General features: G+C 41.2%; 1 protein-coding gene across 5 annotated transcripts in view; it reads right to left on the reverse strand.

The window, feature by feature from the left end:
- Window positions 1-8,789, reverse strand: part of LOC131306544 (type IV inositol polyphosphate 5-phosphatase 3) — a 38,560-nt gene extending 29,771 nt beyond the window's left edge. For all 5 annotated transcript variants that reach the window (XM_058332851.1, XM_058332847.1, XM_058332852.1 and 2 more), the window contains exon 1: window positions 8,274-8,789. The gene's annotated coding sequence lies outside the window, so the exon portion shown is untranslated. The remainder of the gene's footprint in view (window positions 1-8,273) is intronic.
- Window positions 8,790-25,046: the final 16,257 nt, after the last annotated feature.

Here is a 25,046-nt window from a genome sequence, read left to right on the forward strand (position 1 = left end):
AATTAATGTGGTCAGATAATAGACACGTCTTTGTTATCACATATTTGGGTCAAGTTGTGAGCGTTAAGTGGTGCAGGCTAACGATATATATATATATATACAGTCCAAATTAAGTCCACACCCTTACGGTCCGCACCCGTCCGCACCTCCCCTTTCCCGATTGAATTTCGATGATCCGAGCCGCTCAATGTGTTCAGAACATAATTTTAAGGGTACTCGCAAGAAATCAGCGAAAAAATGACCGGGAAGGGCCTAATCTGAACAGTTTTTTTAGAATGGTTCAGAAAAAAACTGCTCAGATCAGGCCCTTTCCGGTCATTTTTTTTGCTGATTTTACGCGAATATCCTTAAAATGGCATACTAATCACATTGAGCGGTTCGGATCATCGAAATTCAATTGAAAAATGTGAGAAATTGGGAGGTGCGAACTGGAGCTCCGGTTCACACCTCCTGACCTGATCCTAACTGTGTGTGTGTGTGTGTCTATATATATATATATATAAAGACCAATTAAAGAACCCAATATATTTCCATCTATTATGATGATCGATGCTTTATAAATCGGAAAAATGACGGCCAATGACATATTTTGATAATTAATACTCGCCAAGGACATTTTCAGCATTAACAAATATTCTTAGCTTATATTTGGCGGGTATTAATTATTAAAACACGTTATGAACCGTCATTTTTCCTTATAAATATGTGGTTAGATCTCCATTCCAAACTCTAGCCTCTCACTCATACTTCCCTATCTTTGTGTGGGACGTAAGGTCAAGACAATAGAAGGGTATTAGAGGCAGTAGACAAAAAACCACAAGAAGGTTTTCATCCTCCCTGACGACATGTACGCATCCGGTATTATTTTCTTCAATGATTTGACATGAGATCTTGGCTTTAGGGTTTCTTATAAAATCCTACATTCTTCGCCGCTTCCTTCTGACTCCATTCTCGCTCGTTTTTGTCGTTTCTCTCATCGGTTCTCTCTCTTAGGTGAATCCGATTTTTGGGCTCAATGGCTGGGTAGAGCTTTGGCGACGAGCTTGGTAAAGCTTTAGGCGTTTGGTTTCCCGTTGATTTCTCTCTTGGTTGGTTTTTAGTTCTTGCTTAACGACGATGGTGTCCACTCGGGCAACGTTATTACGGCTCCCTCTTCAAACCACTTGCAGATCCGGCAGTTTTTTGTTCATCTCGTTTTGGTTTGGAGATGTTGGGCATGTGCGCACGAAACCGCTCCTGGGTTTTGTCCCAGAGCAGTGACTGTGGCGGCTGATGGTGGTGGTCGATCTGGTTTGGGCAGATGGACGACGGTGACATAATGGTTTGCATTATTCAGGTGGTTGCGGTTTCTGTTTGCCCTAAGGGCGGTTGTTGGTGGCACGTGGTGGTTAAAATGAGTTGGGGTTAGGTTTTGTGGGCTGTTGTAGGATTTGGGTTTGTTGTTAGGATTTAAGTTTTGGTGTTTGGTTCTTTTGGCCCATTTGTTTGGGTCAAACTCTTTTTGGGTGTTTGTTGGTATCTAACCAACATTCAAATGCGTTAGGGTTAGGTTTTGTGGGCTGCTGTAGGATTTGGATTTATTGTTAAGATTTAGGTTTTGGGGTTTGAGCCTTTTGGCCCATTTGATTGAGTCAGGCTTTTTTTGGGTGTTTGTTGATATTTAACAAACATTTGGGTTTTTTTTTTTTTTAAATGTGAGGTAAAGTGTAGTGATAGATAAGATACTATTGTTTGTGCATGATGTTTCTTGGTGTATCATTACAGAATTTTTATTTTATATCATTTTACTTTTAATGATATGAAAATATTTCTTTGTTGAATTAAAAAAAAAAAACTTGTGGTATATATGAGTATATTGGACGTAAATTGCTTTTCCCACCCCCCCGACACCACAACCCTCCAGGTCCCACACCCTTTTTCCGCTTTTACCCTCCCTCAGCCCTTTTAATTACCTCCCTCCGCCATTTTAATTGGCCCTGGGCTCTGCTGCGCACAGTTGCCCCTAAACGGCAACGTTTGGGTTAAAAAAAATCCTCACCATCAATTTGCAATCATATGGAACAAAAACGTAATTATGAGAGCTCTAGAGACAAAATTTGATTATGTCTCTTTAAAATAATATGATCAAAATAAAAAGATCTTCACACCCGTTCAAACGCATTAAAAATTGAAGTAATTAATTTTTTAACTATATTTTTTAATATATAAACGGTTTAAAAAAACTAAGTGCTCAAATTTTCACTCTGTTTGAATCGGTGCAAAGATCTTGTTATTCTGATTATATTGATAAGATCTTTGCACCGGTTCAAACGGAGTGAAAATTTAAGCACTTAATTTTTTGAGACCGTTTATATATATTAAAAAATATGGTTAAAAAATTAAGTGCTTCAATTTTTAATGCGTTTGAACGGGTGTGAAGATTTTTTTATTCTGATCATATTATTTTAATTTATTTTTTTATTTAATTACTCATATTTTTTTAAGGCCTTTCAACAATACACCGTAAGACTTATTATTTAGTTCCAAGACTCTCTTAGGATATCCATTGAAAGGCCTTGGAGCCAAAAATTTATTACGACCATTTAAGATGAAATGATCAGAAAAATAACAACTTTGCACCGGTTCAAACGGATTGAAAATTGAAACACTTATTTTTGTAACTATATTTTTAATCTATAAAGGAGAAAAAAAGGAGAAAAAAAATAGTCGGATAAACATGATCAATTGAAACACTTTTTTTTTTCTCTCTCAATTACTTTACAAAATCTATAATTAGACTTGAACCTATTGTGTAAGAAAGAAAGAACAAATTTTTTAAATGTAAGAAATAATAGTTTGATTAGTAACATGGATTGAAAATTGAAACACTTATTTTTTACACTGTTTATATAATAAAAAATAGTTAAAAAAATAAGTGTATTAAAAAATTTACTACGACCATTTAAGATGAAATGTTTGAAAAAATAATATTTTTATACCGGTTCAAACGGATTGAAAATTGAAACATTTATTTTTTAAACTTTATTTTTTAATATATATACATATATATAAGAAAAAAAGGAAAAAAAAAACAGTCGGAAGGAAAGAACAGGAGGGGGTAATAGAGAAAAAACAAAGGAAAGAAAAAAAGAAGAATAAAAATTGAAAAGAAGAAGTTGGGAGGTAAAACGGGGGGGGAGGGTTGTGGGTGTGTCAGAGGGGGGGAAAAGCAGCTCTCATATTGGACCGACAGTAGTGTCCTTGCCTAATAATTGTACTTTGAAAGCAACGCCTGATAAAACAAGACACAATACTTTTTGGGAAAATGACGGTTAAATACGTGTTTGATAATTAATACCATTCAATGACATTTTCAGTATTTACAAATGTTCTCAGCATGTCCTTGGAGTGTATTAATTATCAAAAACGTTCTTGACTGTCATTTTCCCATACTTTTTTTAAATAATAAAATATCCGAATCAGTTTACGCGCACCTCAATTAATGCTGGAGAACATAAACTCATCGTTCATTAGCAGGGGCCTCACTTGAAATAGGAGCCAATGCTCTGTCTGGAATGACGCCAAATGCATTGATAATATCCAAGAGGCTTCGAACATGAAATTTAAAAAATTCAGGAGAGAATAAAATTCCAAATTCCAGACCTTAGACAACCAAGCCACCTGATTGGGGTTAAACAGGACACAATTCGGTAACAAAAACAAAATGTGAAAATTGGCCCTAATCCCTTCATACCGGGCCTATTTTGACAATTAACGGTTTAGATTTTAAAAAGATTACTACTAAAAATCACTTTTAGACGGTCTAGTTTACATGGACTGTACGTTCAACATCAAATTACAGAGAAGCCTGATTATAATATCAGACATTTTGAGTTTAAAAACAACCTACACATCGATATAATGCTTTGTTCGGTTATGAGTTTGGAAAATTTTTGAGTTTGATTTTTGGGTAATGAGTGAGGTGAGACAATAAGATAATAATTGAGAATAGAGATAATGAGTGGAGAGAAATATAGAGATAAACGAGATTAATGATTGGATATAGGGGTAATGAGTGAGAAAGAGAAATGAAAATAATAATTAAAAATATACTCGTAATAAGTGGATTTGGGTTTCGAAATTTTTTTTCAAACCCACAACAGAACAAGGGCGTACTCCTAGATTTTAATTCTCTGTGCAAATAAGTTTAAGGCCTCAACTTGTACTAAAGATAAGAACAACACTGGAAGAAATATTTGGCTCAAAGGAAAAAATACACTGGAAGAAACCAAAAAACAAAAATACTTTTCAGCAGAAATGGTAATCGGAATAAGTCATTGTTATCCATTTAACATGGAGATAAAACGCTGTTGATGATTTGGAGATTGAGGTTGATCCGGAGGATGATGACGATTTCGAGGATGGTGCGTCTCTTTCTTTGGAATTTTAAGCTCTAGGTTTGCTTGTTTGGATTTTTTTTTAAAATGGTTTTTAGGTCTTGCTCCTATGATTTGATCTTTGGTGTTTCGGGTATAGTTGTAGGTGTTGGGTCATTTTTTTGCTTAAGGGTGTTAGGTGTCGGGTCATGTTTTTTGTCTTCGTTTTTGTGGTGGTTTGGTTGTGGTGATTTTTATGTCGGGTTTGGCCGGTTGGGTGTTTTCATTATTTCAAGTTTTTGGTGCGGTTGACTTCTTGTCATTTTTTGGTGTTGGTTTTCGGGTGGCATATGTGCCGGTGTGCTGAGATCTGTTTAATCTTTGGATTTTTTTTTCAAAGATTAATAAAAATCTTTTTTCTTAGCAAAAAAAAAAACATGGAGATAAAACTCTCTCTTTTTTTAATTAGATATCCAGATCAGTTTATGCTTACCTCAATTAATTTTGAGAGACCAATCCAGCCGAAAAATCGGTCCCTAGCCGTAAAAGCGGGGTTCAAGTTTCCACTATCACAGTCGCAAATCACGAGAAAAGAGTCTCTTTCAGTAAAGTGTGGTAGAAATTTCTACCGTATCATGAGGTTTCTTTAAAAGCACCCAAAATATCATTGGGTTTCTTAAAAGCACCCAATAAATTTCTTTCATGTTTACGACTGATGATGAGATGCATTTCCTAACTTTAGCTTTACAAACTCATTGCACACACGGTGTCAGTTCCTATATTTCGGTTGTCCAAACCCGATGTTAAGCTTGGTTGTGTACGTACTATATTAAGATCCCGTTCCAAAAATCTTCTTAAAAAATAAGTAGCTTATTTCACATTTTCAAACTAAAAAATAAAGTAAATGAAAAATAATTTTTCAAATTTTTTTGCATCGTATAAAAGATCCCATCAAGATCTTCCAAACGAGATCCATATTGCATATTTTTAGATTTCAATAAGATCATAATTTTTGAGCTTGAAATTGCCTTCTTAAAAAATAAAAACTTATTTTGATTTCCGGAACGGAGCCTAAGTCGTAACAAATAAAATGACGTACAATTATACAAATAAAAAACATTGATTTTTTTAGCCTGAATTACATCAAAAAGTCAAAACCAAAATGCTACCCCAATTTTAGCACTTTATGATTCACACGTTTCGATTCAAAGAAATAACTTCTCTTTCTATTTTTTGAAGCAAAAATTGCGATTAAAAATCATCTTACTTTAACTTATCTAAGCACTCATTTTCAATTGAAATCATAGTCAATCCTCTAAATCTCTCTTGCGACATGGAAGTTCGAGGGTAAGTTTTTATCAACTTAAACTTTGAAAAATTACTTTCAACCGAAGCAACTGTGACCAATATAGTCACAAAGTTTGATAAGCATAGCATAGCATTTGGAAACCACCATTTTTAAAATAAAACGTTACAACTTCAAAGATGTCAATCGATTTTGTTAGTTCTCTCGGCAGTATTATTTTCAAATGCCTAAATCTTGGATTTTTCTCGCCAATAGTACTTTTCAAATTCTCTCGTTGAAACAAATCAATAACTCATTAAAATTTGACGCAAAACTAAGGAGGTGTTTCCACTAACAAAAAATACTAAAAACTTAACGCATTTAACCATCTCGTTTTCACTAACAAAAAAGTTTCAGCATTTTACCATTTCGTTTTCACTAACAAAAAGTTAAAAAAAACCTTTTTTTGCTACAGTAACTTACTAACTCTACTCACAAATCTATCAATTACCAGAAATACCTAACAACTTTTTAACCACAAATAAAAATTTACAAATTTTTCACATGGACAAAATTAAAAAACAAAAACAAAAAGGCAAGGGATTTTTTTATTTTTGGAACTAGCGCTTATGTTTTCTGTTAACAGGTGTGGCCGGGCTCAAAAGTCAAAAGCAAAGTAGTGTGCAAAATTGTCTTTGATAGTTAAAAGTTAAAAATGACATAAAGTATACCGGCAGAATCCTATGCCATCACAGATCATCAGGATACTTTTTGGTCTGTTTGGAAACACCCAATTGTCAGCCAAGTGGATTGATTATAAAAAACCGTTGAATGTAGTATTAAAAGTAGAATTCAGAAATTAATGAAGTATCCTAAAAAAAAGTCCCTTGACTATTAAAATCAAAAAATGTGATTTTTTTTTTGAATTGTTTGGATTTGAAAAGAAAATTTTTAACGTGACTATGAGAGGGATATTCCACTTCTTCTTCTTTTTTTAATCGAGAGTGTCACTCCGAGCAAATGTAGTGACGGTCAAGTAGTGAGCGTCATATACTCTTTGCTTCAGGTGAGGGTTCAAATTCCCCGAGTCTCATCCCCTTTTCCCTAGATTAGTAGTAAAAGAATAGAATTTGCCTTATCAGGAAAAAAAAAAAATTTCCTCATGCGAAACTATAAGAAAAAATAAAAATAGGATCAATATTTATTCGAAATAAGTTACACCATCTCATGAAATTATGTATCCATTTACTGGTATTTTTCTCAAACGAAATGACCTTATAGTTAGGATGCCCCAGAAACAATATACATCTAGTCATCCGCGGAAAAGATTTAGATACAACGGATATTTATAACTTACACATGCATGAAACTCACCACATGTGAAAATCCGTTACAAATAACAATACTAGTATTTATAAATAATAATAAAACCATCAGCATCCATAGCGGTGGACCACCACCGATCGACTCTTCTGGAGCTAGCTCTTATCAAGCCAAAAGAGTATTTTTTTGGATCTATTATAAAATATACCCTATAAACCACCGACTCAAAGAGTTTAGTACTGAGCATAGAATATTCAATTGACCTTCTTTATCTTAATTAAATAATCCCATATGATCGAGGCTTAACCTTTGCCATAGTATTATAAAAAAATCATGCAAGCACAAGATTTCTGATTCATCATCCACCTAAAAAGTCTTCATTAAACCCATATTTTGAAACGAAATTTCAGAACTAAAATTTAAAAAAAAAAAATGAATCGATCTCTTATGAAATCTTTTTCTAAAAGGCGAATAAGAAATTTTACTAATTTTTGAAAATAAATTATAAACATTAAAAGGACCCTACGCATTAGGCTTCAAGCCGGAACATGAGGAATGCATTTACTCTCCGACAATCATATGCCGCCAAGACCCAAAGAAAGATAAAACAATAATTTAAGGCAAGCAAGAAGCCAACAAAGACATAAATCACAAAAGGAAAACAACACCCATGAATTAAGGAGCTCAAAGAGACACCTAAGAATCAAACATCGTGTTGAGGAGCCTGAAATTTTCGTCATCTTTGGATTTCATAGTCATATACTGATTTTACGAATAATTATCGTTACCCATATAATCAAGGCCTATGATCATGTTTACTGACGATCGAAACAACCTCCTACTCATTTAGGTTGATCCTATTAATTCCTTCAGAAGAAATGGGTAAAGAAGCAGCAGTAACTGCGGATCTAAAAGTGTTTCGTGCGTACAATCAGCAACTCAAACAATCATCACATTCAAACGTTTTTTTTTTTCCTGAACAAGTTCAAGCATAGATAGTTTTTGGTCATAGATAGCTTAAAAGTTGTGTTTAATCTGCTGCGGTATTCAGATTTGATCTTGCGAAAATACTGACCTATTCCCTCATTCGGTTAGCACTCTTCGAAGCACCTAACCCCTTCCTCTACCGATTAACATTAATTTTATTCTTGGATCTTGTTATTTGTTAAGGATATCGATAAAAATAAAAGATTTTTATAGGTCGGTTCTTCTAATTTCTATGTTCCGAATTAAATTCGACGCTATCAGACAACAACACACACATCATAGACAAACAAACACTTTTGTCTCTAACAAAAAAGAGGGCTTACCTTTCTGTTTGGATATGGGGATGTGAATTTCCTTCTCAGCAGACAGATAATTGGCCTTCGATCTCTGCGATCTTGAACAGAACAGATATACGGCTGTATGTACCACTGTAACTTTAACACTTCAATACTCCATCAGAAAGGGGCTATCATTTGTGGAGTACGGTAATATACAGAGAGAGAGAGAGAGAGAGAGAGAGAGTTGTGGAGTACAGTTATATGCAGGGAGAGAGAGAGAGAGAGAGTTGTGAAGTACAGTAATATGCAGAGAGAGAGAAAGCAACCTCCATACCCATGCGCCCGGAAAATTTTTCAGTGCCCAGCGGGTACATGGGCACTATGTGGTGTCTGTTCGCGCATCCGAACCATTCTTTTTATTTTAGAACGGCTCAGATTTGGAGAGAAAAAATGAGAGAGAAAATGTTGGGGTGAGAAGAGAGTTTTAATCCGAACCGTACAAAAGTGTATCAGACGGCTCGGATGCGCTGAATAAATACCACGTGTGATATATCGCTCGGCATTGAAAAATCTCTCCATGCGCCCATTTATAAATTGTTTCATTGAATGTGGTTGTGCCACGTGGTTTTCACTGCTGTGTTGCAGCTTCCAATGGGAAGCTTCGGGGCTACTTTTTTTTCTCTGTGGGAACAGTGGGATCGTGATGTTTTGGAGTAAAGCTACAGTCCCCGACCGGGGAATCCGATCGGAATTCCGACGCCCTGCCGGGCTCACTTTGGCCACCGAACGGCGGATCCAAGCCGTCCAAAAATTTTTAAAAAAAAATCCGAGTGGGCCTACGTGAGAATCAATGGTATCCCTCGTGTTTAGGTGGCCGATCCAAACACTCTATTTTTTATGTGTATATTCGTGTATATATACACAAAAATGTAGTATTCGGATCGGCCATCTAAACACGTTGAATGCCATTGATTCTCGTATGGCCCCACTCGGATTTATTTTTTAGAATTTTTGGACAGCTCGGACCAGCCGTCCGGTGGCCGGAGTGGGCCCGGCGAAGTGTTGGGATTCCGATCGGGAAAATGGGTCGGGAAGTGTAGACTTTCTGGATGTTTTGAATGGAGAGATGCTAGTTGGCCGTGGTTGGTAGAAGGGAAACAAGTATACGATGCTAGCTAGGCCTACTGGATTTTTATTTTATTTTTTCCCATTCCTCGCGTTGAGATAATGATCAGTAGTCCAAAAAATTTGGCCCGAATCTCGTTAAGAAACAAAAAAAAAAAAAAAAACTATACAGAAAATGACGGCAAAAAATTAAGGCGAGGAATCCTAATTGTTCAATCATCAGTAACATAATCCTTCAAAACGCATTGTATTCGCGCTCTCAATATATCCTCGCATTGAACTCTCACTCTCAATTCTTCCTCTCGCAGATTTTACAAATTTGAGCTGTAATATTCAAAGTTGCTTTCACGCTCTCGTTCATGCGCTCATGCAAATTATATATGCGTCTTGGGTTCGGTGGAAACGAATCATTCTGTACATGTCTGCTTTTTGTATTCTAGCACAACTGCCAAGTCTTACTTAGCAATCTCTCGCACTCGTCCACCAAGTCTAGAGGAGAGTTTGGAGTTGTGCCTTGTTTTAGTAATCCATCATAGTATTAGCTCCTGGATTACCTAACAGTCCCTCACTTAAAAAGTGTACTTATTAACTCCTCCGCGCCAGATACGGAAACTATTGCTGTCCTTAACAGTACTGGAGTAGCGAGTAGTTAGAAGGAATTTATAGGCCTAACGATCGATCCACACCCATAACTTTCAAGACTGTTGCTTCCACAATTTTTTTTTCCGTGTCTACAGAATTAACAATTCGAATCGCTTTTTGGACCGGAATGGAAAGAAAAAAAAGGGACGGGACACTATTAAAGTGGGAAGGGAACTCGGTCGAGAGATAGAGATGCGGATATGATCACCAAACCGTACAGTACTTGTTTGTTATAGACACAGCATGGAGGGCTGCTTCCCCCCCCCCCTCCCCGGCCCCACACCCCATTTCCCATATTAACCCCCCCCCCCCCCTCCCCCCCCTCTCCTCCTCCTCCCTCCCCTTATTTATTTTTTTTTTTTCTTTTTTTTTCTTCTTTATTTGCTGTTGTTTTTTTCTGTTAGAATTTTTTTCCCGTTTTTTTTCTCTAGAATTTTTTTCCCGTTTTTTTTCTCTTTATTTCCTTTTGATTCTTTCCACTTTGAATCTTTTTATTATTATTTTAATAATCTTTTCTATTTTTTTATTTGTTTCTTTTCCCATTTACCTCCCTTCTTTTTCTTTTTTTTTGGTTAACTCAAATTCTATTTTCAATTAAAATTGACTTTATACTTAATAAATTTATATTATTTTAATTAGTTAATTAGTCTTAACAATGAATAATAAAAATAACTTGTAATGAACAATAATAAATTGAAATAAAATTTTATTTTATTATAATTGAGTACATATTGTCAAAACATGAAAATACATAAAAACACAAATTTTAATCAATATCTCCTCCAAATGCTGCTCCCAGCGTGCTTATACCCATTACTTCGTACCACAATAGCAAACGTGTTTCATAACTGGCAGCCCATCCTTTAGCTTCATCCGATGAATTCTCCTCCCGCCATGTTGGGATGGGTGGTACAGGGTAATGAGGTTCTAAAAAAATTTGCACGAAGTGATTGTTGTTAACACGGGCAATAGCAATTTCCCAGCAGTATTCGACTGGAACTGGAGGGGACCTCAATAGCAAATGAGTAAAACAACCGTAAACATCCTCATCAAATGTATGCAGTACTATGTTGTACCTTGTTGCGATGACAACTCCCAAAGTCATAGCCTCCATCCAATGATTCTCTGGTGCTGTAGGCTTGAACCAATTCAGTAAAATTAGTAGACGATTTGCCCAATCATGTACTGGATAAATCATACTGTATAGATAATAATTTTGTTGAATTTCTTCAATAAGCTCCTCTCGTACTCAATTCCAATCATTTTCACTATACCCGATTAGTGCAGCTATCGCCCTGTATCCACAATGACCATCACCAAGCACGTCAACAGTGTGGGAAACATAACGCTGATAAGCCTGAGGTAATCGTTGAATGTAGCGATCAGTGATGGATGGAACTATAAATTGAGTGTTGCGAACTGCTTCGCCTTCAAACCTCGCCTTCAAATATAAGGTTGAATACCCCAAGCGTAGGGCTAGGTCGTCGGTAGCATAATATCCGGAAGTCCGGGATCGTACCCACAGAGAATTCGAATGTAGCTTAATCGGATTGTAGGTTTTATATGGTGGATTGTGGCGTTTAAGACGGCCAACTTGGTTTTGCTTTAAACGGTGAAAATTGCCAAGGCAAAAGACTAGGATAACGCTTAATAAACTAAAAGGAGGCAAGTCTAGGGATCGTCTAACCCTTGACTAAGGATGTTACCGGTTCTCAATATAACTCAGGCGAGAGCCACGACCGCGTGCTCACGCCCGGAGAATTTAGCTTTAATGACTATGTTTATCAAAAGATGTGATTAACCGGAATTGAATCAACCTATTTTTGCTAATGTATCTAACACGTAGGGGGCCACGAGCCCTCAATATGTCGCTCGCCAAGACCGCTTGACTAAACTTCATACCAAGGAGTTAACACGCCTCGCTTAGACCAAAAAGGCTAGATTAATGAAATTCCGAAAATCAAGATTTTAAGCCCGAAGGTTTGAGAACCAAATAACCACCTAAGTCATCGGGAAAGATTACCCCGAGACTTGGCCTATCAACTACTCACACATAGCTAAAGCATGAAAGAAAGCATAAAAACGAGACATGACTTTTAACCGATGAAAACGAAAACAAACTTGATATTATAAAAGATCTAGTCCGTAGGAACAACTTTAATAAACGAGAAATTAACAAACGAGAATTACTTACTTGAGTTCTTAAGGAATTACGCTAGAAAAGCTTGAAAGAACATTAATGGAAGAAAATTAAAAGCTCTTAAAGACCTAGATAACAAAGGGGAGAGAGGAGACCCCTATTTATACACAATGGGTTTCTCTCTCCTCAAATATCTAAAAACATGCTATTAAAGGCAAGTATTCCATAAATGGAAAGTCCAAAAAGTAGCAAAATATCTGGTCGGAAGCTCTCCGTATCGATACAGAATAAGCAAAGTATCGATACCACATCGTTAAGCTGAAAAGGCTAATCTCCCGTAACAATCCCGTATCGATACAGATTATGGCCGTATCGATACGGGACTCTCTGATTGGAAAGATAACAAACGCGTATCGATACGGTCCAAAATCCGTATCGATACGGGGAGCTTATCTCTGGTCTTCAGGCCAGCCTCCAAAACTTGACACCCGACGATCGTTGGCTTGCCCGATGCTCCTCGCCTTCGTTCTTTGGTCACTTTGGCACAAGTTCCACCGAGCGATGAGTCTTGAATTAACTTGGGGGTTGACTTTGCATCCAAAACACGCCTTTTAAGGGCGTTTTGCCTGAAACACTAAACAAACTACCTCATGAGCAATATCGACTAAAAACGACAATAAAAGCTAAAAGCACTTCTAACTAACGGACTTAAGCACCACGATCAAGCAATCTTAGGTGCGTATCACACCCCCCAACTTGAGCGTTGCTAGTCCCTAGCAACAAAATAGGAACTAAAGGAAAATAAAGAACGCCAGACCATCCTTCCGACAGAGCTACTTAGCACCTACTCAAACTGCAACTAATTGGCAAGAGTTAAAACAACTTAATTATTCCAAAACAACTCGCAGCCAACAATTGAGCGATCAACTAAATATTGAGCAAGTTATAATCAAGTATCCAAAACGAGCGCCAAAAGACAAAAGACGGATACGAAGCTATAACTTAACCAATTCCAACCAATGTAACCATATCCCATAAGAAAAGTGCTCGAATTAGGCACGGGGAACAAAAATACCATGCCTTATAAGTGGAGAGCACCATTAAACAGAACTTACGACTAAACGATTGAAAACTGAAATGCCGAAAGAAAGCATGCCACAAACTAAATATACTAGCTATCAGGCAATAAATCGAAATGGAATCAAGGCATATTAAAGATCTACTAAGGGCTTCATAGCATATATTGACCTTGGTTTTAAATCAAAGAACGGTTAGCAAAATAGGATAGCGGCCATATACTAGCTTGGTTCAACTACCCTTGGCCGCCTCCAACTCCAACTACCAAGTCATAGGCCACATGCCGGCCTCAACAAAAACTTACTAAACTATTAAGTCAGAGTTAACTAAACCAAACTAAACTAAAAACAACGAAATAAACGATAAAAGGTGGGCTGTCAACCACCAAGCACCCCGACCAAGTTGAGGGATTTCCAACTACTCCACCGACTCTACTCGTCATCCACAAACACCGGCTCATCCCCAGCAAAATCATCGCTGTCCTCATCAGGCTCCTCGGGCGGTGGCACATATTGCTCACTGGCTTGCCCCACTCCTTGGCTCAGAACCCAGTCTAACTTATGATCAATCTTCCGCTGCCTCCTTGCATTGGCTCGAGTCTCCTTTTTCAGTTTCTTCAGGCATCCCATAGTGGCCACCCCTTGGCAAAACAACAATTTGTTCCAAGCAGCTGACTTTGCACCCTTTGGTGGCAAAGTAGTCAAGTACTCCCCACGTGGGGCAGCAGCAGCAGTAGGTCGGGACTGAGAGATACTCCGGGTGAGTATGGAACTGTTAATATCCCCCGGATTAAGCTTTTCACGCTCCGGAAACTTGGAAGCGGGAACCTTCTGAGCCAGACACATAACGGTCACCAAACATGGAAAAGGCAACCTAGAGTTGGTTGGGGCCTTGGCTTTGAAATCAATCATCTCCTGAAATATAACCTTTGCCCAGTCACATACCACATTCGGATTCATGAACGCGTGAATCATCCCCCCTTCGTAGCTATCCGGCTTGTTCTCCGTACCCCTCGGATTGAAATTGTGATGCACTAGCTGATTGACAAGCCGATATACCTCCTTAAACCTTCCCGGCACATGAGGGAGACTTGCCTCCCTAGGATTTTTGTACAATTCCTGAACAACGGTCTCATCCGCCACATACTCCTCATCGGGATAATTCACATCATCCGCGGGTGGTTAGCGGTAATTCAAAACCCGTGCAATAAACCCTGAAGTCACCTCGATAGTAATCTTCCCAATTTTTGATGTTACCTTGGCATCATCCTTCTTCTCATCCTCCTCAGGCGGAATTTTCATGTTTTTGTAAAATTCTACGACAAGCTCTTTGTTGTAACTAGGGTTAGGGGCCAGGTAGTAAGACAAACCTTGGTCGCGGATGCGACGAACAAACGGATTCTCGATACCAAGGTTGTCGACGTCAACATGTCGCTCATTCTTGAACCCCCGGTTCCGAATCCCTTCTTCCCATTTCTTTTGAGTTGCGGCACGAATTTCAGCCGCCGTCCTCCTCTTAGCCCGGCTTCGCTTTTGCGGGTTTGCAATCATTTCCTCCTCCTCCTCCATTTCCTGCACTATCTCCTCCGCTTGTTGCGAAGAAGAAGCCGGAGCCTTGCCCTTGGAAACCACAGTCTTTGTTCTCACCATTGCATGCAAAACCTACCAAACAGAACAATATCCCAAATCTTGAAACAAAATACTACCGAAAACAACCCAGATTGCAGCCAGGAACGTGCAAATTTCAACAAAAACAGGCGGCCAGGCAGAATCCACAACCCTTCTGAGTTGTACTACACAGACTCTGCTTCAAAACTTAAGTACACAAATGATAACTTCGCCATGCAATTCCAGTCCCAAAACCAATCAAAATTTCAAAAATCTCGAAAACAGGGGTTCATGGGTGATTTCGGAAGTTGGGGTTTAGAAACATGGTAAGATGGTTCAAAATAGCAATGCATGGCAATATAGTGGGTAATCAAGGTTTGGAGTTAATATAGAGGAAGAACAATGGGAGATTTTGCGCATAGAGAGAGAGAGAGAGAGGATTTACCTTGATACGAGTAGGATTTGACTTGAAATCCTTGAAAACCTTTGGAATTCCTTGAAAGCTTGGAGTTTTGGGGTTGATTTTGGTGTTTTTTGGGGTTGGGTTTCGAAGAACTTGGGCGGTTATGGAGGGTTAGTGAGAGAAAATGGGGTTTGGGAAGATGAAGAGGCCGACCTTGATAACTGCAGATTTCGACTTTAACCCACGCGTATCGATACGGTCCAAAATCCGTATCGATACGGGTCTTTCTGATTGCCCACGAACAAACGCGTATCGATACGCCTTACGGGCCGTATCGATACGGGTGGCTTATCTTCAGAAGTTCAACTTTGCCACCCGACAGCCCATGCCGACGCCCAGAGCCACTTTTAAGATACACCCGGAGCCTGTAAACCTGAAGCCCGCCCCAGCAAAGCTTAAAACCAACTTCCATCCATCCACCCAAACATCCGGTTTCCTATGGATAAGAGTGAGACGCGGACTAGGCTTTATTTTTAAAGGACAATGAGACTCTCTTGTGGTTTTAATCAAGCGAAGATGGCCTTGTATCATTTCTTACATATGCCATAGATTCCGAAGCGATTTAAAGTAGATAACGAATACGTTTAGGCATGACATGAGATTAAAACCTAACTAAGAATATACTGAGAACCATCAACGGGATATGGGTCAAACCTGCTCACAACACACTCAACATTTAATTTCTCGCCCTTTAGCATGCATACGAGTTGGACAGAACAAGTTTAACAAAAATATTTACACGAACTCTTGCCAATTAATGAACTATTGACCACGTGCTAAGTTGATCTATTCCACTAACTTGTAATAACGGAAGGATTGATCTACCAAAAACGAAAAATTTAAACAAAACGCATAAAACATAAATATCCGATTTATGTCCCTCCCCCCAACTTGAAATATGCTATGCCCTCATAGCATGGAGAACAACAGTAGGGAAAAAGGAACAAAAGATCGTACCTACGGGGGAATGTCAACCCCCGGATACCTCGACCAAGTTGGAGGTTTTTGCGCCACCGGCTCCGTTTGTCATCCGAACGGCTTCCAAGGTCGACTCCTTCGATTCTTCCAACGGAACCACAGCTAGTCACACAGGATCATGGCCAAAATTTTATTGGACTAACAACCGCGACACGTAATCGCACCCATGCTTAGGGCTCCTGAATGCCTCAATCACTCCGACGTTAGATCCAATCCACCAAGGCTGGTGTGGTAGCACGTACACCCTGCAAAAGACTTAAGCTCGAACTACCTACTAAGAGACAAATGACATTAGAACCGCCCGGCTCGTGTTATCCGGGCACCAACAAACATATATACAAAGAAAAACAAAAGACACCACCCGATTTTCACGCAATCTCACGAGTCATACTTTTCGTCCCGTGTCTCACCAAGTAGGCAAAACGCGGGTGGCTATACTAGACCATCAAAGGTGTTACATCATGCCCGAAGTAAAATTCACCGCTTGACCTCGCCAAGCAATTAAGCCCAGCGTTCCCTATGATCAAAACAAAGTGAAACAAGACAGAGCCTAGGGCCAAAGCCCGGGAATATCAAGCCGCACCCAAAGACCTAAATTGCCCCCGATAGGGACATATCTGGTGAGCATGGATCGTTAACGGCAAACTACGACAAAGAAGGACTAATTAAAGCCCGATACAATGATGCGTTGGTGAAATCTTTTGGTGAGAAAATCCCGAAACATGAGAAAATAAGAACAAAACAGAAACGCAATATTTACAAATGTACAAATATACAGAATTTAATATCAGAGCTCGGAGCGTCCAAGTCACAGCTGGACTCCGCCAAACAATGAAGTCCAGCGTCCCCTAAGATCGTAACCAGGCAGGCACAAGATAGAGCCAAGTGCGGTAATGGAGCACGGGAATATCAAGGCCTAACCTAAGATCTATACCGCCCCCGTTGGGGCTAATCTGGAAGACGTGAGTGGTTCACTGTGAATTACTCCTATCAGAAAAACTAACGAAAGCCTTATGTCACTGATATTAAAAATTGCCCTTACTAACCGGAGCTGGGCACACGATCCTTTTTTTAGTAGCGGCGTGCGGAGCTACATATACCCAAGTCAATGGAGGGTACCCCCTACCCGGGGGCCGGGTCCGACAAACAGTTAAGTTCAGCGGTTACGCTTTCGCTCCCCGTGCAAATTAGAGTAACACCAGCTAAAACGAGGGACCATCCGTGTAAACGGGATCGGCCAAGACCTCATCGGGCTCGCGAGCTTCAAAGCCACCAAGGAAAGGCTTAAGCCGCTGACCGTTAACTTTAAAAGAGGAACCGTTATGCATGCTCTCTACTTCTATTGCCCCGTGAGGGGACACATTTTTGACAACATAAGGTCCGGCCCAGCGGGAGCGCAACTTCCCGGGATGCAAGTGCAATCGAGAATTATACAACAAGACTTGCTGACCGGGCGCAAAGTTTTTAATCACAATCTTATTATCATGCTTGGCTTTGAGTTTAGATTTGTAAGTGCTAGAGTGATCGTAAGCATTGTACCTCAACTCCTCGAGTTCCGTCAATTGGAGCTTGCGGCGGGCACCAGCTTGTACCATATTGAAATTTAGTTTCTTAATGGCCCAATACGCTTTATGCTCAAGCTCGACTGGCAAGTGGCATGCTTTCCCGTAAACTAACCGATAAGGTGACATTCCCAAGATAGTCTTGTACGCAGTACGGTAAGCCCACAAAGCATCGACCAAGCGAGTTGACCAATCTTTACGGGTAGGATTAACCGTCTTCTCCAAGATATGTTTAATCTCTCGATTTGCAAGCTCCGCTTGGCCATTGGTTTGCGGGTGATAAGCCGTTGAGACTTTGTGAATGATGGAATATTTCCGCAAGAGGGCCGCAATGGATCGGTTGCAAAAGTGGGACCCTTGATCACTAATGATAGCCCTGGGCATACCAAAGCGCGCCAAAATGTACTCACGGAGAAATTCAACGACCACTTGGGCGTCATTAGTACGAGTGGGGATGGCTTCCACCCATTTGGAGACATAGTCAACGGCCAACAAGATGTAGAGGTACCCAAAAGATGTAGGAAATGGCCCCATGAAGTCGATACCCCAACAGTCAAACACTTCAATAATCAAAATGGGGGTAAGCGGCATCTCATTACGTCGCGTCACGCACCCCAGAAGTTGACAGCGCGCACATGACCGGCAGAAAGCAAACGTATCCTTGTACAATTGTGGCCAATAGAATCCGCACTGTAAAATCTTAGCGGCGGTCTTTTTGAACGAGAAATGGCCGCCACAAGCCTCCGTGTGGCAAAACTGGATAACACTATGTTGCTCAGACTCGGGCACACAACGGCGAACAAGTTGGTCGGCGCAATACTTAAACAAATACGGGTCGTCAAAAGAGAACCGTTTCACCTCGGCCAAAAACCGACGCTGCTCCTGCAAATTCCAATGTCCAGGCATAAGACCGGTGACTAAGTAGTTCACTATATCCGCGTACCATGGAGCCGTAGTGATGGAGAACAGCTGCTCATCGGGAAAGGAGTCACCGATAGGAATGTGCGATGTATGATCTTCGAATTCTAATCGAGACAAATGATCGGCCACCACATTCTCGACACCCTTCTTGTCTTTAATAGTGAGGTCAAACTCTTGTAGGAGTAAAATCCACCGAATCAAACGCGCCTTGGCATCCTGCTTCGTGAAAAGGTACTTGAGAGCCGAATGATCGGTGTACACGGTAATCGGAGCCCCCACTAGATAAGACCGGAACTTGTCCAGCGCAAAGACTATGGCAAGCAACTCCTTCTCCGTAGTGGAATAGTTCATTTGAGCCTCATTGAGCGTCTTGCTTGCATAGTAGATAACGTACGGCTCTTTCCCTTTCCTTTGGCCCAAAACAGCTCCAACGGCGTAATCACTGGCGTCACACATGAGCTCGAAGGGCAATTCCCAATCCGGCGATCGCACTATAGGTGGAGAGGTGAGACTAGACTTTAGCTTGGCAAAGGCGGCCTCGCAACCCGGCGTCCACTCGAACGGCACATCTTTGGCGAGCAAATGACATAAAGGTTTGGCAATTGCACTAAAATCTTTGATAAACCGCCGATAGAAACCAGCATGCCCCAAGAAAGAGCGGATATCCTTCAAACACTTTGGAGTCGGTAGACTCCCAATCAAATCAATTTTTGCCCGATCCACTTCGATGCCTTTCGAAGAAACAATATGGCCGAGTACAATGCCTTCGGTCACCATGAAGTGACATTTCTCCCAATTCAGCACTAGGTTCTTTTCCTCGCACCGGGCCAATACTAACCCCAAGTTGGTAAGACAAACCTCAAAAGAGTCACCAAAAACTGAGAAGTCGTCCATGAATACTTCCATAATTTTCTCCACCATGTCACTGAATAAACCCATAATACACCGCGAGAAGGTACCGGGAGCGTTGCAAAGCCCGAACGGCATACGACGATACGCAAAGGTCCCGAATGGGCACGTGAAAGTAGTTTTCTCTTGATCTTCCAAGGCCACCTCAATCTGATTATAACCGGAGTACCCGTCCAAAAAGCAGTAGAACTTGTGCCCGGCCACTCTCTCCAAAATTTGATCGATGAAGGGAAGGGGAAAATGGTCCTTTCGGGTACTGGCGTTCAGCTTTCGATAATCAATGCACACCCTCCAGCCAGTCTGAACACGCATTGGAATAAGCTCATCCTTGTCGTTTTTCATCACAGTCACCCCAGACTTCTTTGGCACCACTTGTATCGGGCTCACCCACTTGGAATCCGCTATCGGGTAAATAATGCCAACATCCAACAATTTCAGAACTTCGGCGCGCACCACATCCTTCATAATCGGGTTTAATCGTCGTTGAGGCTGGCGAGAGGGCTTAACATCCTCCTCCATGTAAATGTGATGGGAGCATAGAGATCCATCTATTCCTTTGATATCGGCTATGGACCATCCAATAGCCTTTGAATGTGTCCTCAACTTAGAGAGGAGTTGAGATTCCTGAAGTTCGGTGAGGGCGGAGGAGATTACTACCGGGTATGTTTGGCCGTCGCCAAGATAGGCGTACTTGAGGGTATCCGGTAGTGGTTTCAACTCAAGCACTGGGGGTTCCATGCTAGACGGAACGGCTCGCTTCTCAATAAACGGCAGCTCCTCAAATTTGGGGACCCATGGGGTGATACCACACACCTCTTCCTCATCTAACAAAGAGCACAAGTACGCAACCTCAGGGGCTTCAAGAAAATCGGCCTCGGCAGAAGTCAGTGCGAGTTCCAACTGATCTTTGCAAATAAACGTAGTGACGTGGTCTTGAACAAGTGAATCGACCATGCTTACTCCGCACACATCCTCGTCATCTCCCAATTGGCTACCGATATGGAACATGTTGACTTGCATCTTCATGTTGCCAAAACTCATGTTAAGGCGGCCATCCCGGCAATGAATAACGGCGTCGGATGTTGCCAAAAACGGCCGGCCAAGAATGATTGGGACGGACGATTGAGCTGCCGGCACCGGGCACGTATCAAGAACTACGAAATCGACTGGGTACACGAACTGGTCAACTTGAACAAGAACATCTTCGACTACCCCTTTGGGAACTCGAATACTCCGATCGGCTAGTTGTAAGGTCACCCGAGTTGGCTTCATTTCTCCCAAACCGAGTTGTTCATAGACCGAGAACGGGAGGAGGTTTACACTTGCCCCCAAATCAAGAAGAGCCTTTTCACAAACTTTACCCCCGATGGTGATGGATATCGTAGGACAGCCCGGATCATTATACTTGGGCGGAAGGGTTGATTGGAAGAGTGAGCTCACTTGTTCAGTCAAGAACACCTTCTTCTGCACTTGGAGTTGCCGTTTGTGAGTGCACAACTCTTTCAAAAATTTGGCGTATGATGGAATCTGTTTAATAGCATCAAGCAAAGGAAGGTTAACCGTCACTTTTTTAAGAACTTCATAGATATCACTGTTCAAATTTGGCTTGGCAGGCGACTTAAGTCGGTTAGGATATGGAGCGGGAACGGTGAAAGCGGGCGGAACCTCGACTTCTTTAGCTTTTCCCTTTTCTTCTTCTGTAAGAACCGGTTTGGGAGATTCCCCATTTGGCACTGTGGGCTTCAATAGTGCTGGAAAAGGTAACAAGATTTGCGCAACCGGCGGCTCCACCTGAGCATTATCAACCGTCTTCCCACTTCTCAACGATATTATGGCCTTTGCTTGCTCGGGGAAAGTCACCGAAGAGCCTTGTGCAAAGTGTTGGCCTTGAGGGTTTGGTTGAGGTTGGGTAGGTAGTTTTCCTTTCTCTTGTTGCAAAACACCGATAGCTGTTGTTAATTTACCCACTTGATTCCTTATGTCGTTCATCGCTTGGGTAGTTTGCTCATTAGTGGTCGTTTGCATTTGACAGAATGCATTCAGAGTATCCTCCAGAGAACGTCGTGGAGGTGGGGCTGGTTGCTGCTGAAATTGATTTTGCCCTTGGAATTGGCTCGGTGGTATGAATCCTGGCGGGCCTTGAGATTGTGCCGGAGGAAAACGTGGCTGACCCTGAAACTGAGATTGGCGCCATGTTTGATTCTGAGAAGGAGGAGGACCTTGAGAAGTTGATGAGCCGGCCTCATTCTGGTTACTCCAACGGAAAGCTGGATTAGATCTCAACCCCGGATTATAAGTGTTGGAATATGGATCCCAACGTTGATTCAGTGCACATACTTCTTCTGGGAGTTGATTATAGTGTTGTCGAAGGGTGGGGATGGTATGACAGTTGTCGGTCGAATGACCCGTAGTCTCGCAAATGACACAAACTTCTTCCACTTGGCGAACCTCTTTCACCTCTTTCACTTCTGTCGCTTCTTTCTTCTCTTTTGCTTGGACCGAATCTAGCTTCATTCTGTCCAACTTTAACGATAGCTCATCCAACCGCGTCTCGAAACCGTTCTGCTCATTCACTGAAAACTTACCGGAGCCTCCCGGTCCTTGATTTCTCATAGCTTGGTCACCCGGATCAATGTATTGCCAAGTTTGAGCTCTTTCGGCCAAAGCATCTAAGAATTCCCAAGCGGCGTCGGGGTCCTTTCCCATAAAGTCACCGCTCCCCATAGTATCCAAAAGCTGCTTAGACTCCCGATCACAACCCAAATAGAAATAGTTGATCACAAGATACATGGGAAAATTGTGGTGTGGGACAGCTGCAAGCAAATCCTTGTAACGCTCCCAATACTTGTAGAAAACCTCCCCATCTTTTTGCTTGAAATTCTGAATTTGATCCATGAGGAGCTTGGTTCGGCTGACCGGGAAGAACTTGGTGGTGAACACATCTTGCACTTCCCCCCATGTGAGCAAGGAGCGGGCCTTCAAAGAATGGAACCACTGCTTAGCCTTGTCCTTGAGCGAAAAGGGAAATAGCTTCAGGCGAGCTTGATCTAGCTGACCCGGCCCGGTCACAAAAGTGCTAACGATAGTTTCGAATTCCCGAATGTGGGCATAAGGATCCTCCAATTCACGCCCTCGAAACTCTGGGATAACCCGATGGTACTCTGGCTTGAAAGCAAACGCATTGGCGGCAGTGCAAGTGGGAATGACTATGGGGGAGACGTGTGGACCTCTTTCTGGCGTTAAATAATCGCGCAAAGTGCGAGCTGCTGGTTGATCTGCCATTGGGCTTAATGGAGGTGATAGCTCGCGAGATGCAGATCGATGTAGCCGATTCGATAAAGGGCTACGATAGATATTGAGCATACAACTTGCACAGTCCAATAAAGCAGACTAGAGGGGCTATGCTGCCGCCTCGTTCACAAACAGTCTCGTGGGGTTATGCCACCACCACGGGTATAGAAGCAACAATAAATATAAGGTAAAAGGCAATTGATGCTCGACTAGCTTCGTTAAACCTCAAGTCGAATTGGTGGCTCGGTTAGAGGTATCCGCTAAGCCGAGCTCAAAGTACACAAATGAAAAATAAACGGAGTACTTACAATGGTTTGTCGATCCTCCAAATAAGCTATAAAAGAAATCCCCGGCAACGGCGCCAAAAATGCTTCGCCTTCAAACCTCGCCTTCAAATATAAGGTTGAATACCCCAAGCGTAGGGCTAAGTCGTCGGTAGCATAATATCCGGAAGTCCGGGATCGTACCCACAGAGAATTCGAATGTAGCTTAATCGGATTGTAGGTTTTATATGGTGGATTGTGGCGTTTAAGACGGCCAACTTGGTTTTGCTTTAAACGGTGAAAATTGCCAAGGCAAAAGACTAGGATAACGCTTAATAAACTAAAAGGAGGCAAGTCTAGGGATCGTCTAACCCTTGACTAAGGATGTTACCGGTTCTCAATATAACTCAGGCGAGAGCCACGACCGCGTGCTCACGCCCGGAGAATTTAGCTTTAATGACTATGTTTATCAAAAGATGTGATTAACCGGAATTGAATCAACCTATTTTTGCTAATGTATCTAACACGTAGGGGGCCACGAGCCCTCAATATGTCGCTCGCCAAGACCGCTTGACTAAACTTCATACCAAGGAGTTAACACGCCTCGCTTAGACCAAAAAGGCTAGATTAATGAAATTCCGAAAATCAAGATTTTAAGCCCGAAGGTTTGAGAACCAAATAACCACCTAAGTCATCGGGAAAGATTACCCCGAGACTTGGCCTATCAACTACTCACACATAGCTAAAGCATGAAAGAAAGCATAAAAACGAGACATGACTTTTAACCGATGAAAACGAAAACAAACTTGATATTATAAAAGATCTAGTCCGTAGGAACAACTTTAATAAACGAGAAATTAACAAACGAGAATTACTTACTTGAGTTCTTAAGGAATTACACTAGAAAAGCTTGAAAGAACATTAATGGAAGAAAATTAAAAGCTCTTAAAGACCTAGATAACAAAGGGGAGAGAGGAGACCCCTATTTATACACAATGGGTTTCTCTCTCCTCAAATATCTAAAAACATGCTATTAAAGGCAAGTATTCCATAAATGGAAAGTCCAAAAAGTAGCAAAATATCTGGTCGGAAGCTCTCCGTATCGATACAGAATAAGCAAAGTATCGATACCACATCGTTAAGCTGAAAAGGCCAATCTCCCGTAACAATCCCGTATCGATACAGATTATGGCCGTATCGATACGGGACTCTCTGATTGGAAAGATAACAAACGCGTATCGATACGGTCCAAAATCCGTATCGATACGGGGAGCTTATCTCTGGTCTTCAGGCCAGCCTCCAAAACTTGACACCCGACGACCGTTGGCTTGCCCGATGCTCCTCGCCTTCGTTCTTTGGTCACTTTGGCACAAGTTCCACCGAGCGATGAGTCTTGAATTAACTGGGGGGTTGACTTTGCATCCAAAACACGCCTTTTAAGGGCGTTTTGCCTGAAACACTAAACAAACTACCTCACGAGCAATATCGACTAAAAACGACAATAAAAGCTAAAAGCACTTCTAACTAACGGACTTAAGCACCACGATCAAGCAATCTTAGGTGCGTATCACGAACCCCCGAACCCCTCCCACGTCTCCCTCTCCCTCTCCCTCTCACTCGCGATGTTGCAGTCCTTGATCTTGAAGTGGATGCTTCTGAGAAAGAAGGTATGCGACGTGTACTTTGCTCATCTCTACCTGTAGGTCGATCTCTATGTTCTATGTTGTACGATGGAGGTCGAACTGTGCTACGAGATGGATCTGCCATATCGATAATCCTGTCTATGATATGCTCTCGCATAGGTGGATCCATCCCATCTAATATCTCAACGACCTGAGAT

This window comes from Rhododendron vialii, chromosome 11a, assembly GCF_030253575.1.
Source record: "Rhododendron vialii isolate Sample 1 chromosome 11a, ASM3025357v1".
NCBI lineage: Eukaryota > Viridiplantae > Streptophyta > Magnoliopsida > Ericales > Ericaceae > Rhododendron > Rhododendron vialii.